Raw genomic sequence first — 16,378 nt, 5'->3', positions numbered from 1 at the left:
ATTTTGTATGCACTTAGAAATATAAAAGTAGCAGATATAAGAAGAATAATATTAGAAAAAGCTTTTGGTAAAAATTATATGTCTAGAATAAGCTATATACCACAAATACCTAACTACTCTTATAAATACTTAAGGTGATAAGTTACATAAAAAAAAAAAAAAGATAAAAAAAAAAAAAACTTTTGCAGCTACTAGAAAAAATAAAAATAAACACATGGAAAACAAAGATTAGGTATGGAGAGGACATAGCGTAACAGAGCTTACCCCTTATCTTTGGAGGTTGGGAAATTATTTTCGATAGATCCTCGATTCAAAAAATTTGAGGATGTGAAAAACAAAGAATCCATCATCAACAATATAAGTTAGAATGTTAAAGGCCAACTATAATTATCTGGTCAAATTAATTATTTTTATATTGAAAAAATGTCATAAGTAGCAAACTTATACCCATAATTAGGAGCTTCATAGCAACTGTTTCATAATTACCTGAAATAACAATTTGTATTTTGTATTTTAGACACTTTTTGCTACTAAAATATATACAATGAGATTTATTGTCCTTCTTTTGCTCAAATCAATTGAGTTAAATAAGGAATAAGTAACTTATGCATTTAAAACACTAGATTTCCCCCCCCCCCCCCCCATAAATTACTCTTATTTAAAGCAGTATATTCTTTTTTTCATAAATTACTCTTATTTAAAATAGTAGATTTCATTTACAAATCAAACTCAAATCAACTGAAGATTATTATCTTCATGATCTTCAAAATTTCAAAATAAAGCATCATTGTTGTTACAGGTATTGAATCATAAAATTAATTTCGTACATGAATTTAGCAAATTAAGACGACTTAATCATGAAAATAATGTTGTTTGAAATCTCAAATCATATAATGCGAAATCGTTTTTATATTTGATCATTTTTTCAGCAAATCATTTTTCGTCTTAGATTATATTTTGAATATTTGATTGAACTCAATGTTGATCGAATTGAGAGAGTTATTCCTTGATCAAACTCGATTCTTCTACGTACTCAACGAACAGCATTAGTTTTATTTTTTTCAGAATGTAATGATATAGACGGTGATTGTATTTGTATATTATGAAGAGTGAAATTGTATTTTGTTTGTATATTTTGATTTGTGTTTGTATATTTTTATTGTATTTGTATATTAAGAGTTCTGTTTGTATATGTAAATTTGTCACGACCCAAATGACCATGAGTGCACCCACACTAATCTTTCTGTGGGAGAACCATCTAAACGAACCATTACCCAATCACTTAGTCACTATTAAGATGATATTATTATAAAATCAACATAATAACTATAATCCAAAACTAATCATTTTTAATGCGGAAGTCAAACAAACTACTTACAAAAATTTCTAAGATCCGAAAGTCATCGTACAAAAACTACTAACAAAGATCATGTCTAAAGTGATATCCAGAAATAAAGTAAATCAAGAATGTTTTATTGCCTGAAAGATGGACAAGAAAAAGAATAAGATGACCCATGACTGCGTGGAGACGAAGTGCTCACCCTTGGATTAAAATCTGCTATCAAATTCGAGAGGTGAGGTTATGTCTGAGCCTAGAACACTTTTCTGCACTCAACAAAAGAAGAATACAGGGTAGTATCAGTACAAACCACTATGTACTGGTAGGTATCATAGGCCAACTCAACTTAATAACATATAGACAATATAAATCAAATAACAAATAGATAGGCTTCATCACATAACAAATACTTAATGAATAGACAATACAACAATAATAGGTCAAACAGTGCTCACAAACAAGTCACATAACCATCCAGAGTATCAACCATACTATAACCATCCACAAAATCAACACAGTTATGTACACATATGTTATGAGACTTATTTTTGCCCAAATAGTCATGACCTGCAGGGAACAATCTATGTTCATGTACCATACCGGCGTGGTACCCGATCCAATATAAATATAAACATATCGGCGTGGTACCCGATCCAACATAAATATAAACGTACCAGCGTAGTACCCGATCCAACATAAATATAAACGTACCGGCGTGGTACCCGATCCAACATAAATATAAACAAGTATTATCGATATCAATTTACACAACCTCCCAGTATACAACACAATGTACCAAGTTTACAAGTACACTTAAAGTCATAAGACAATTTCATCAAGTCAATTTTCAATAAATATTTATACACGAATCAACAATCCAAACATCAACAATTTCAAGCATGTCTGGATATCAATCCACAAGTATCCAATTTAGGAGCATACACACAAATAAGTTGAGTCTAAACTCTAATTAAACAGTAACCTACCTCAACCGAAGAATTTGAATGTCACTAGTCCACAGGTGTCTTGCCCTTCCTTGAAATTTTGAAACGTTCAAAATCTAATTAATTATATAATTCTCATAAGAGTATGAATAAAATGATACCCATTTTATAAATTCTTACGCTAAAAGAAAAATTTAAAACCTAATCCGTAAAAATTGTGACTTATAGAAAACCATATGAGAACATTGAATAGCGGAAGCTAACAATGGGTTTCGAAAGCCATAACTGGTAAGAAATCACTTAACTCCCATGATAATTCTCTAATGATTAGGCCATCATTCCCTAATCATTAATTTTTGTCCTTTAGCTAAGGAAACAAACAATTGTAACTAAGTTAGGCAACATGCTTGCTTCTAAATAATATTCTACACACGCACACCTGTAATTAGTTACAAAACACCATACGAATTGTCCACAATTGACAATTACAGAAAGTAATTCCTTACCTGGGGTGCCGATGCCGCCGCCACAGTTTGATCTATGTTAAAATCTCTTATCCCTTTTCTTTAATAATTACTTATCGTTCAAAGGGCTAAACCCTATTAACTTCAACTAACCTTGAACGTGGTTTACTTGAGAAGAAAATAGTTATAGATTTTACCCACTACTTCTGTTTAAATTAATTATTCAATACCAAAACTTTTAATAAATACTAAAAATTTATTTAGAACCCCACAAAAATAAATTAAATATGTAAGTTAACTAAAAAGTAAGTTCCAGACCTATTGAAAACATGAAAATACCATATCGAGGTTGTCTTGATCAAGGTTGACTGTGATCGAGTTTAACTTTATTAAAATTCAAGGACTCAATTAATGACTTAAATCACCTCCAAACACCTCACAAACTAGTACTACCATTCTGTAAGCCATAAATTATCATACACCAATTACGAAAAGAGCTAAAATGAGAAAGATGAGAAAATTTCACACAAACGACCGGAAGGGTCGTTACATCAGATACCAATTAAACAATCGTTTGTTCCCGAACGGACAAACAAACGACAAGAAAGGAACTAAAGAATTATCTAAATCATCAAAAAGTTGTGGTACTAGCTACACATATCTGCTTCAGTCTCCCATGGCCTCCTCAATAGGACAATTCTTCCACTGGACCTTCACAGACACAATCTCCTTAGTTCTCCTCAACTTACAGCCAACCAAATACCTAGTTGAGCCTATGCATTCCTCATTTCCCTAGACTCGAAAGGATCAATCAGTATACAACAAACACAAGACATATTCCTCACCCATATATATGCAACTGTCCTAAGCCAGCTGATAAAATATAGGTGCATACTGGTGATAGGCGATTCGCATGCAGGAATGAATGCAAAGTACACAATCAATATCACAACTCATCATAACTGTCCTCATCAGGACCATCATCATCGTAATCAACCTCCGGCCTTACCGGATATCAACACAGCATCAATAGTATTCTCTGACTTTGCTGGGTATCAACATATCATAAATATATGCTCCGGCCTTGCCAAGTATCAACATCATCACAACAATATCCTCTGGCCTTGCCCGGTATCAACATCATCACAATAATATTATCATCATAATAGTCATTACCGAAAAACATACACTAAAATACTCATAAAAATAGTCATATCACCATAGAATATTTATCTAGTCAATACTTACTAACCACTCATTATTAGCTAGCCAACACTTATTATAATAGAATCACTAGTTCGCTAGTCATCACATAACCTCTAGTTATTAGCCTAAACATTATCCTTCACATAATTCTTATTCACGGGATAGCAATTAACCATTATTTATTTAATAGCCACATCTAACATCTAGTCAAGGTTCATCACTAGACCAAAATCACCATTTACCCACCATTCATTATTATCAACTAATCATCCTATATCCGTTAATCATTACTAGAAAACAAATTACTACTTGCCACTCATCCATATTTTATTAACTGACATCATTCATTATCTAAATATCGTTCACCCACTAGTCCTTGCTTTACTATTCACTAGTTAACTATTTAGCAACTATTCAAAGTTATTAACTAGTCACCTCTTATTACCAATAGTAATTCTTATCAAGCCTCATTAACACCCAACTCCTCATTTATCGACTAATCGATATCACAAACTTCGTCATCAGTACCAACTAATCTTCACCTATGCTAGATTCGACTTCACCATAAGTCACGAATTAACCATCGCTAGCTACCATGTTTCAATTAAGCAAGATTCATTACCTAATACATTAGATTCCTAGCCATCAAGTGCTATAGTCCTCTAATAGGCAACTAGTTACCACATAGCTTAATCGTTAATTAGGCAGAACAATTGTAAAATTCTATTTCAGTTACAATCACATCAATTATCGATATAATATTTATGAATGTACCCAATCTATGCATGTCATCGCCAGTATTCAATCAATAAAGTCGTAAGCAACATACCGGATCTTCCTCCGTCCCATAGCGGAGAGATGTGTATACAAATATATATGTATTCATAAACTGTAATCACTCTGTTACACTAATAAACACTCCTCGAATATTCATACATTATCACAACACAACCCTTGGCCCATTAATTTATCCTAAATAGTCACAACAACATAATCATGGCCTTAAGCCCCTATACACATCCGAAACTCATATCGTTAATCATATTTATAAGTCATAGCACATCACTAATAATCTCACATATAGGAGGTATCTCACATATTAAAGGCATAATATAAATAGACATATAATAGTCCATAAGATATCTTATATTAATAGGTCATACATCATGCCTACGAGGAATATCACCTCTCTAGGCCAATTTGCATATCTAAGAGCAAATAGCATCTATATAGGCCAATCATCAAGTCTAAAAGGAAACCCCATCTCTATATGCCCAATAGCACTTTCATAAGAAATATCATAACTAGAACTCAAAGCCACAATCCAAGAACATCAATACAAGTTACCAAGTTATAAAGTAACCTTATTCTAAGGTTTACTAGCCTCATCTATGTCTAACATCCACAACTGATTCCACAAGACTGAACACAAGTTTAGGCCTAAGTGGGCAAGACGATCCCACTTCTAATCCTCAATTTCCATAAATAGGCACACTATGCCCCAAACCAGGCTAAGGTATCTAGTTCATCTTCTAAATGTCAAGTAAGCTATATTCAAGCCTAAGATAGCAACTTCGACTAGAACCAAGGTACTCAAGTCAACTCTATATAACTTACGGTTTCAAGACTACCATACTAGCCTAATAAGGCTAAATATACAAATCATGCTTCAAATACTAAAACCACATCCCAAACATAGGTTTACATCATAGCCACGCTATAACTAATCTAAACTAGAGAGGAAAAGCAATAGGATTCAAAAGGGGTATAAACATCTCATTTTACGGGCCCCACAGAATTAGAGCCTACAACACATTATCCTCCATATCATCGTTAATATCCATCTAATCATCATACCTTAACCACTTAATAAGAAATATCCACCAAGTATCAATCAAGGAAAGATCAATCATGACATTTAATAATTCATTGATTCTCTCATACACGATCATCCTTAATTATTTTATGAATGTAATTAAGTCATTTGATTTTGCATTGCCACTACCATGAAAATTACTATCCTCTAAAAGTGTCATATATCAGCCAACTTTGTGGGACATGCAAATATATGATTCAGCCACAAGTTCAAGTCAATAATAATTTATCTTCTCAAAATTGTTCCTAATGCATAAATCCATAGCAACAACTTATGCTCTGACAATCACTAACTCCATATTTTTGGACGACAAAAACTTCATGGTGAAGCCAAACCTCTCTTATATCACTAACATCAATTTAAGATATACAGAGTATTCTTATTTCTACCTAATAACATTTTTATTATGTGCTTTACTTAACTGTTAATCACCTCAAGAGTGGTCGCCACACCACTAGTACATAAGCAAGGCCAAACAAAACAAATCAATTATAGGTCATTGACAGTCTCATCACCAATATCACATTCCAAACAAGTCATCAATCAAATTCTATAGGTATCAACAACCTCTACTAGTTTTTGTCACCTTTATTTAAAACTCATTATTTTGCCAAGCATTAAGAATTCGTTCACATAAGGAACTCAAAGATAATGTCACTTAGCTAGTTCTCACAAGGAACCCATTATAATTTTAATAATAGAACTGCACAAAAATTCTAAATGCGATCTCAATGATCGGACCACACAAGGATCCCCAAATAATATCAAATAATCAAACTATATAAGGATCCATCCACAAATCATTAACAAAAACCTCTCATTACGAAAAACACATATCACCTCAATCTTTTATTCATGTCACTTTTTCACAATCTTTTCTTGAGATCATATTCTCATATCATTCTCTCAATTCTTATACCATCTATCTCATCAGTATAATAGTTCCAAAAATAAGTAAGCACCATAAAATTTCTAGTTTCACAATAACAAGAAATCAAATAATCCCATCACATTTATCAACAAAAACAACTTAGTCAATTTTCACCACAAAAAAAAAAATTCACAACAATGATAAAAAAAATCTAGCAACACAAGTTTAGCCAAATATCAAACATAAGCAATCAATAAGTTCACAACATTCACAAGTCTTTACCTATTAACAATAACTTTTAGACCTTATTCACAGATACCAATTGGAATCTCTTAGATTTTTTATTCATAATTATTAAAATACCAATTGGAATTGTCTACATACCAATTGGATTCAATATAGTACTCCAAGATTAGGATGGCATGATAGAGAGAAAGAAAGGAAAATAACTTCTACAAGCCTCATAGCCTTACGAAGATTGGGTGTGGGGCCCTTCACACCAATCTACGAAACTTTACTTGACATTACTCTTATTAAAAGATATCAATTGGAATCACCAGATACCAATTGAATGCAAGTAATAGCATGTAAGAAAGAAGAATTTGAATTTTCCTAGTGTCCTATAGCCTCTCAAAGAAAAGTACAGACGTCTCCGTACCATTCTACAAGACTCTACTAGACAAGTTCTTGTACGATGAGATCGATGAACCTGGCTTTGATACCAACTTTGTCACGACCCAAATGGCCATAAGTGACACCCACACTAATCTTTCTATGGGAGAACCATCTAAATGAACCATTACCCAATCACTTAGTCACTATTAAAATGATATTATTATAAAATCAACATAATAACTATAATCCAAAACTAATCATTTTTAATGCGGAAGTCAAACAAACTACTTAAAAAAATCTCCAAGACCCGAAAGTCATCGTACAAAAACTACTAACAAAGATCATGTCTAAAGTGATATCCAGAAATAAAGTAAATCAAGAATGTTTTATTGCCCGAAAGATGGACAAGAAAAAGAATAAGATGACCCATGGCACCCTGGAGATGAAGTGCTCACCCTTGGATCAAGATCTGCTATTAAACTCGAAATGTGAGATCATGTCTAAGCCTAGAACACTTTTCTGCACTCAACAAAAGAAGAGTACAGGGTAGTATCAGTACAAACCACTATGTAGTGATAGGTATCATAGGCCAACTCAACTTAATAACATGTACACAACATAAATCAAATAACAAATAGATAGGCTTCATCAAATAACAAATACTCAATGAATAGACAATATAATAATAACAGGTCAAATAGTGCTCACAAATAAGACACATAACCATCAAGAGTATCAACCATACTATAACCATCCACAGAATCTGCACAGTTATGTACACATATGCTATAGGACTTATTGTTTCCCAAATAGTCATGACCTGCAGGGAACAATCTATGTTCATGTACCGTACCGGCGTAGTATCCGATCCAACATAAATATAAACATATTGGCGTGGTACCCTATCTAACATAAATATAAACGTACCAGCGTGGTAGCCGATCCAACATAAATATAAACGTTCTGGCATGGTACTCGATCCAACATAAATATAAACGTTCCGGCGTTGTACCTGATCCAACATAAATATAAATGTACCGGCATGGTACCCGATCTAACATAAATATAAACAAGTATTATCAATATCAATTTATACAACCTCCCAGCATACAACACAATGTATCAAGTTTACAAGTACACTTAAAGTCATAAGACAATTCCATCAAGTCAATTTTCAATAAACAGTTATACACGAATCAACAATCCAAACATCAACAATTTCAAGCATGTCCGAATACCAATCCACAAGTATCCAATTTAGGAGCATATAAACAATTAAGTCGAGTCTAAACTCCAATTAAACTGTAACCTACCTCAACCGAAGAATTCGAATGTCACTAGTCCACAGGTGTCTTTCTCTTTCTTGATATTTTGGAACGTTCGAAATCTGATTAAGTATATAATTTTCATAAGAATATGAATAAAATGATACCCATTTTATAAATTGTTACACTAAAAAGAAAATCTAAAAGCTGATCTGTAAAAATTGTGACTTATAGAAAACCATATGAGAACATTGAATAGCGGAAGCTAACAATGGGTTTCGAAAGTCTTAACTGATAAGAAATCACTTAATTCCCATGATAATTCTTTAATGATTAGACCATCATTCCCTAATCATTAATTTTTGTCCTTTAGCTAAGGAAACAAACAACTGTAATTAAGTTAGGCAACATGTTTGCTTCTATATAATATTCTGTAATTAAGGTAGGCAACATGTTTGCTTCTATATAATATTCTATGCACGCACACTTGTAATCAGTTACAAAACACCATACGAATTATCCACAATTGACAATTACAGAAAGTAATTCCTTACCTGGGGTACCGATGCCGCCGCCACAGTTTGATCTATGTTAAAATCTCTTATCCCTTTTCTTTAATAATTACTTATCGTTCAAAGGATTAAACCCTATTAACTTCAATTAACCTTGCACGTAGTTTACTTGAGAAGAAAATAGTTATAGATTTTACCCACTACTTCTATTTAAATTAATTATCTAATATCCAAACTTTTAATAAATACTAAAAATTTATTCAGAACCCCATAGAAATAAATTAAATATGTAAGTTAACTAAAAAGTAAGTTTCAGACCTATTGAAAACATGAAAATACCAGATCGAGGTTATCTTGACCAAAGTTGATTGTGATCGAGTTTAATTTTATTAAATCTTAAGGACTCAATTAATGACTTAAATCACCTCCGAACACCTTACAAACTAGTACTACCATCCTGTAAGCCATAAATTATCGTAAACCAATTACAGAAAGAGCTAAAATGAGAAAGATGAGAAAATTTCACACAAACGATCGGAAGGGTCTGTACAAAATTATAATTATATATTATTAGTTTATTTATATGTTGTACGTGTGTTTGCATATTTTATGTGTAATTGTGGCTTTGAGTGTGTAATTATATATTATGTATGCATTTGTATGATTAGAGTTATGTTGTATATTTTGACTGTAGTTTTGTCATTATGATTTTATTTGTATGTTCTCAGTATAATTGTATATTATTGACTGATTTAATATGTTGTCTTCGTTAATTTATTTTTTTTATGACGTTTTTGATGTGTTGGAGATTGGCAATAAGAAGTATTCCTGTTCTTGTGAAGCACCCTAGGAAATGAACATATAAACAAAATTATGAAGAATACATAACTGATGCTATATCATTAAGCACAAATACATCATACAATCAATTATACGCTCTTCTGGCATCTCATACTATTTGTATTTATACTAATAAATATGTATGTGCAACTATGTTTTAAAAATATATATATATATATATATATATAAAGTTACCTATAGTTATATTTTGCCGTGTTGAAAAATACATATACAGTTCTCTAAGTGAAAATATATATACAGTTCTCTTATTTGAAAAATACATATATAGTTCTCTAAGTGAAAATACATATATAGTTCTCTTATTTGAAAAATACATATACAGTTCTCTAAGTGAAAATATATATAGATAGTTACAAAAAATATATAAGTGCAAATTGTATTTGACCTTTTTTTTCATTATTTTTCTTTAAAATTTTTTAGATTGTACTAGCCACAAAGTATGTCTATACAATACATGATAAAAAAATATTTTATTTTGCCTCAAGAAAAAAATATATTCTTGTCACGCATTTCAATTGGATGAGATATCATGTGCACATGTTTGTGTAGTCTTGAATAGCAAGAATTTTACAAAGAGACCATATTGCTTTGATTTATACAAGTCAAAAACAGTATTAAGAACATATTATGTTTCAATTTATTCTTTAACACATAAAAACGATTAAGAAATTATTTTGTATTTTAGACACTTTTTGCTACTAAAATACATATAAAATGAAATTTATTGCCATTCTTTTACTCAAATCAATTGAGTTAAATAAGGAATAATTAACCCTTATATTTAAAATACTATATTTCTTTTTTATAAATTACCCTTATTAAATTATGATCTTAAGTTTGTTACTTTCTGTAATATTTTCTTTTTATTTTGAGTTTGGGCCCGAGCTCAACGCGGGCCTCATGTAACTTGTTTTTATGATATTTATCAAGCTCTCACTTTTTGGCCAATTTGTTCCTTGCTGTTGTTGGCAATCTAACAAGTATGTTTTGCTTTTTGCTCTCAGACGTCTTTGTCCTCTGTAAATATATATGTATTCTATTTGAAAACACAATATTTTTTTATTTTAAACAATATGTTTTATGTTAATTCAATTAAAATAATATGATAAGTAACTATTATAATAATCATAATTGTTTATGTGTTGTTACTATTTGTCATTTTTTCAACTTAATACATGCGGTAGATAAACGTTTGGTCGAATTTTGAGGAATTTTTGTTTAAAAGTTACGTTTAGTTGTATTGTTTTAATGTCTCAATTATTATATTATTTTGTTATCTAAAATAAAGATTTTTTAGTCATAAAATAAAAATTTCTTATAATAAAAACATAAAATTAAAAATAAATTTATAAAGAATTACATATGATAACTTCGTTATTAATCATCATATAATAACTTATGAATAAAACTCCCCATATACTTTGTTTGGATGGTGGTTTATCGTGGTTTCATAATATATGGTACTGTATGTATGGTATGGTATTGTACAGTACAGTACAATATAATGTTTGGATGGACTGTATCGTTCACTGCTGTTTAATAAGAGTTTTATTGTTTGGTTTGACGGTATGGTACTGTAGTGTAACTGATAAATTTACTAAGATGTCCTTAATTATTATAAATGTTAAATTCATTAATAATTATTAATAAAATAATTTTTTTATGCTAATCTGTCACAAATTATGTCATATAAATTTATTAAGTTGTTAAATTCATATAAATTTTAAGAAAATTAATACAAGAGTAGATCAAAATAAATGTAATCGGATTTACTTTTTATAGAAACAAATTTCATTTCCTTTTAGTGAAACGTGACCACCAACGACAAGTACAAAGTTTAAATGTATTTTTTGTGTATGCTACGGGGGTGTTCGGTATGAAATACAAAAAAAAAGTCTAGGAAAATAAATGATTTCTTACTTATTTTCTTGTGTTCGTCACACAAATAAAAAATATTTTCTAAAAATATTTGTATATGTTTAACACAAAACAATGAGAATGAATTGGCTTATATGTTTAACACAAACCAATGAGAATGAATAGGCTTAGGGGGTTGGGGTAAGATAAAATTATGAACTTTTTGTTAAAAAAAATATTTGGAAATGGGATAGTGGAGTGGGCAATCGAGGGTAGGGGTAGGGGTGGGGTAAGAAAAAAGTTTTGAATTTTTTTAAAAATAAATTAAAATATACACACACACATACACACACACACACATATATATATATATATATTGCTGGTGGGTGTATTGGGCGGCGGGGGCTGGTAGGAGGAGGTGATGGGGTAAATTTTTAATTTTTTTTTTAAAAGGAAAAAAATTATTTTGGAAGAGGGGCTGGTAAGTGTGAGGGCGGGGTAAGAAAATTTTTTGAATTTATTTTAAAATACTATTTTTTTTAAAAAAAAATTGAGTTGAGGATTTGGTAAAGGGTGGGGTCGGAGTCGGAGTAGGGGGTGTGATAAAAAAAGTTAAATTTTTTTATTTTAAAATTTAAACAATAATTGTTTTTTTGGACGGAATGGGGTGGGGTGGAGTGGGGTGGGGGGAGGGGGGAATTTTTACTATGGGCCCCATGCACCAAGTCACGGTTGCATGAGGCACCTGTTATTTTGACACATGGACCTTTAGGTCCCACCTATCAAAATAATTTTCTTTTCCTCTCCATATTTCTTTACCTTTTCACTGTAGTTAGCCGTTTTTATTTACACAACTCAATTTTTTACTTTTTTATTTTGGGGTTAATTTTTATTTATTGTTTTTTTATGTTTGTCTTTATTTTGCTTTTCATTATTTTTTCAGGCTCATGAAACTAATCAAATTGATTGTCTTTTTTTCTTCCTGATTCTTATAAGTAGATATTTGAAACCAAATCAAATTTATATAGTATTTTTTTTGTTTTAATTTATTTGTGTCACTTTTTTATAAGTCCATTTCAAAAGGAATATCTTTTTCATTTTCTGAAAACTTTTTAGTTTTAACTTTTTACATAATATGTTTAAAATCGCAAAAGTTAAGGAATAATGTAATATATTCTATATATTTTAGTTAAGACCAATTAAGAGCTCGTTTGGATAGAATTAAAAAATAACTTTTGAATTTATGTGTTTAAAAACTGAAAATAAGTGTTTAGAAATTAAACAGATAAATGTTTGGATAGAAGTGCTGAAAATGAAAAGAAGTTGTGGATGTGTTTGACAAACAAGTGTCATTAAATACTTTTTTATTGTCAAAATGACTTATTTTTTTTTATTTTACCATACATCTAAAAAAGCTACAAAAGAGATTAAAAACTGATTTGACCATATTTTAATCTTATCCAAATGGGCTCTAAAAGATATTTTAATTTTATTTTTATGTCTATTTAATGATGGGGAAACTCTAAAATTTTATGAAAAGAATATTAAGAGAACTAAATCAATATTTAGATTTATTTAGGACCCACTCAATTTCTTGACCCTACCAACTTTAAATTTTACTATATAAGAGATGTCCTTAATAATAAAAAATATATGATAATTCTTTAATTTCTAAATATTAGAGATGCCTTTAATAATATTAAATCATAAAATCATATAGACTTATGAAAGTTAAATTTATCACATATGAGATTTAATTTCAAATTTTTAATATCCAAATTTTCTTACACTAACAGAAAATTAAGAGAATATAATTAAAAAATATAAATTACCGTCATGATTGAGTGACAAAAAAATTAATTTATTTACAAATATCAACAAATAAAAACTAAGAGGAAATAACGAAGCAAAAGGATAAATTTTTTAATTTATTTAGTATAGCGAAAAAAAATAATTTAAAGAAAAGAACAAATAAAAAAATAATAAATAAAAATTAACCCCATAAAAGAATAAGGGGAAAAAGTGGTTTTTCCAAAAACTTAAAAAGTCAAATAATTAAGAGCACAAAAAAAATATAAAAATGCGAATTACTTTAAGTGGTGGGACGCCAAAAGGTCCACGTGTCAAAATAATAGGTGCCTCATGCAACTATGACTTGGTGCATAAGGCCCATAGTAAAAATTTTCAGGGAAGGGGGATGGGTTGGGGGAGGGGTAGGAGGTGGAGTTAAATAATATAAGGTAAAGGATAAAATATGATTGTATAATATTAAATAAAGGCATAATTGAAAAAAAAATAAGCAAACCATGAGATACCACTAAATCAATGGTTCAATAAAATGAGGGTTTTCATGGTTATCAAATTGTGAAATTAAACCATACCATACCATACATTTTAAAAAATAATCAAAACAAACATGATTTCCTTAGTAATCATACCATACCATACCATGGAAAACCACCATCTAAACAGTGTGTTAGTGGAACCGAAATAGATTAATGCTAATTCAGCCATGTGTTGTTTGACCACGCCATATAAAAAAAGTACCAAAATAGACTTTGTGCACTTATTTAGTGCACAATACCTTTAGATTTTAACGGAAGGCGTTCAAACGACGTTAAAAAGGTAAAGTTCAGATTATGCACTAAAGAAGTGCACAATTCATTTTTTTTAATAGATTGGACACTTATTTAGTGCACAATTCCTTTTTTACAACATTGTGCACAATCTATTTATTTATAGATTGTGCACTAAATAAGTGCACAATATATTTATTTCACGGGTCAATTCATTTTTTAAAGATTGTGCATTTTTTTAGTGCACAATTCATTTATTTATAGATTGTGCACTAAAAAGTGCACAATATATTATTTTCAGATTGTGCACTTTTTTAGTGCGCAATCCATTTATTTATACTGTCCACTTTTTTACACAATTGTGCACAATCTATAAATAAATGGATTGTGCACTAATAAAGTGAACAATGTTTAAAAAAATGAATTGTACACTAAAAATGTACACAATCTATAAATAAATGAACTGTGAACTAAAAAAGTGCACTTTGCACTATTTATCAAATCCAAATATATCAACATCAATCTATCGTTGATATGAAATTTGAATATGTGCACGTAATATGTGCACATTATCCTGTTCAATTTCTTCAACAATTCTTTAAAATTTCTATATTATTATGTCAATAAAAAAAAGTTAAATATTCTTCAAGTTTATGTTAAGAAGGAGCGGACGAGTCGTCGTGCGCACTCGCCTACACAAATGAATGTCTATACACAACTTGAGGATCCAACTAGTATTGATGATGTACAGTTAAGTCAATATAGTAATTTTTTCGACATGAACGTTTCTAAATACTTCATGTCAGGTAACGCACCGACACAATCTTCAATACCTGATTTGAACGAAACTTGAATCAAAGTGACTGATAATATTGATGAATTTATTTTATTATTAGTAGTATTTATTTTGATTGCTTTGTGTTTATTTGTTATGTCATATTGTTGTTATATTTTTTTTCAGGGGATTAAATCTTAGTGAGATGAATAATGATGAATTTTTGAGGTGAGATTATAATTTTGGCCAATCATCACAGCTTGGCTGGGTGGACAATGCTGGAACATCTTTAAATGTTCCTCTTTCGTTGAATCTTGATATTGCCGACTATTATTGATAGGTTAAATATAGTTGTTATTATATTTATTTATATTTTTAACATTACATTAAAAATATTTAATTTTATAAAATACAGGCATAATGTACCGCGAGATGAGCATGTAGTTTCCGAAGATATTAAAAATGATGATCAAACAAATTATGGCGAATTATCACAAAATGATGATAGTGCACCTAATAATGCTGATGGAGGTGAATTCCCCTATGACTTATCATCGAGTGATGATGGTGTGAGGTTCAATTCTGAACAAAGATCCATGCCCATGAGCCCTTAGCCTCAACAAGAATCAATTCCACAAACATTAATGCAAAGGCCGACATCAATGTCACAATCAAATAATAGATCCCGTTTTTATTTTAATGAAGTTTTATTTCTTGATCATTTTCAAGAAAGACCAGATGTGTTTATGGATAAGCATGGAAATATTTTTTCCCTACAGGTGTGGCGTGAATTAACTGATTTTTTAAATGATGGATTTTATATTTCTAGCCAGATGTTGTTCAAGTCAAAAAAAGATTTGCAACAGACGGTTAGACTCTATCATATTAAAGAACGGAGGGAGTTTCTTATTGTTAAGTCTGAAAAGGATATTTTCAGAATTTGTTGCAAACGTGTAGATCAAGGATGTTCTTTCAAACTTTGTGCTACCAAGAATAGTAGTGATACCTTGTGGAAAATCGACAAATACATTGGCGAACACACTTGTAATATGGGTGATTGTCATGGAGGTCACAACAATTTGGATGTAAACATGATTGCAACTGTTCTTGTGCTGTATATTAAAAAGACATCGAGGTACTATTTCTTATCGACTTCATTTGACTATACAAATCAGTAGTTATATTTTCAATAATAATTATTAAGAATAATTTGTTAT

The 16,378-nt window shown here is 30.3% G+C and overlaps 1 long non-coding RNA gene across 2 annotated transcripts; it reads right to left on the bottom strand.

The window, feature by feature from the left end:
* Window positions 1-1,400: 1,400 nt before the first annotated feature.
* LOC107852335 lies at window positions 1,401-9,240 on the bottom strand. Of its 2 annotated transcripts, none has more exons than XR_001669401.2 (3): window positions 9,135-9,240; window positions 8,629-8,702; window positions 1,401-1,605 (listed from the first exon to the last, which is right to left on the bottom strand). It is a non-coding gene; the product is annotated as an uncharacterized LOC107852335 (long non-coding RNA). The 2 variants fall into 2 exon arrangements; XR_007044006.1 differs by lacking the exon at window positions 1,401-1,605 and adding an exon at window positions 8,271-8,327.
* Between the last annotated feature and the right edge of the window lie 7,138 nt (window positions 9,241-16,378).

This window comes from Capsicum annuum, chromosome 8, assembly GCF_002878395.1.
Source record: "Capsicum annuum cultivar UCD-10X-F1 chromosome 8, UCD10Xv1.1, whole genome shotgun sequence".
Classification (NCBI taxonomy): Eukaryota; Viridiplantae; Streptophyta; class Magnoliopsida; order Solanales; family Solanaceae; genus Capsicum; species Capsicum annuum.
Note: the sequence above shows the minus strand (reverse complement) of the source record. Positions and strands in the feature narration are given on the sequence as shown.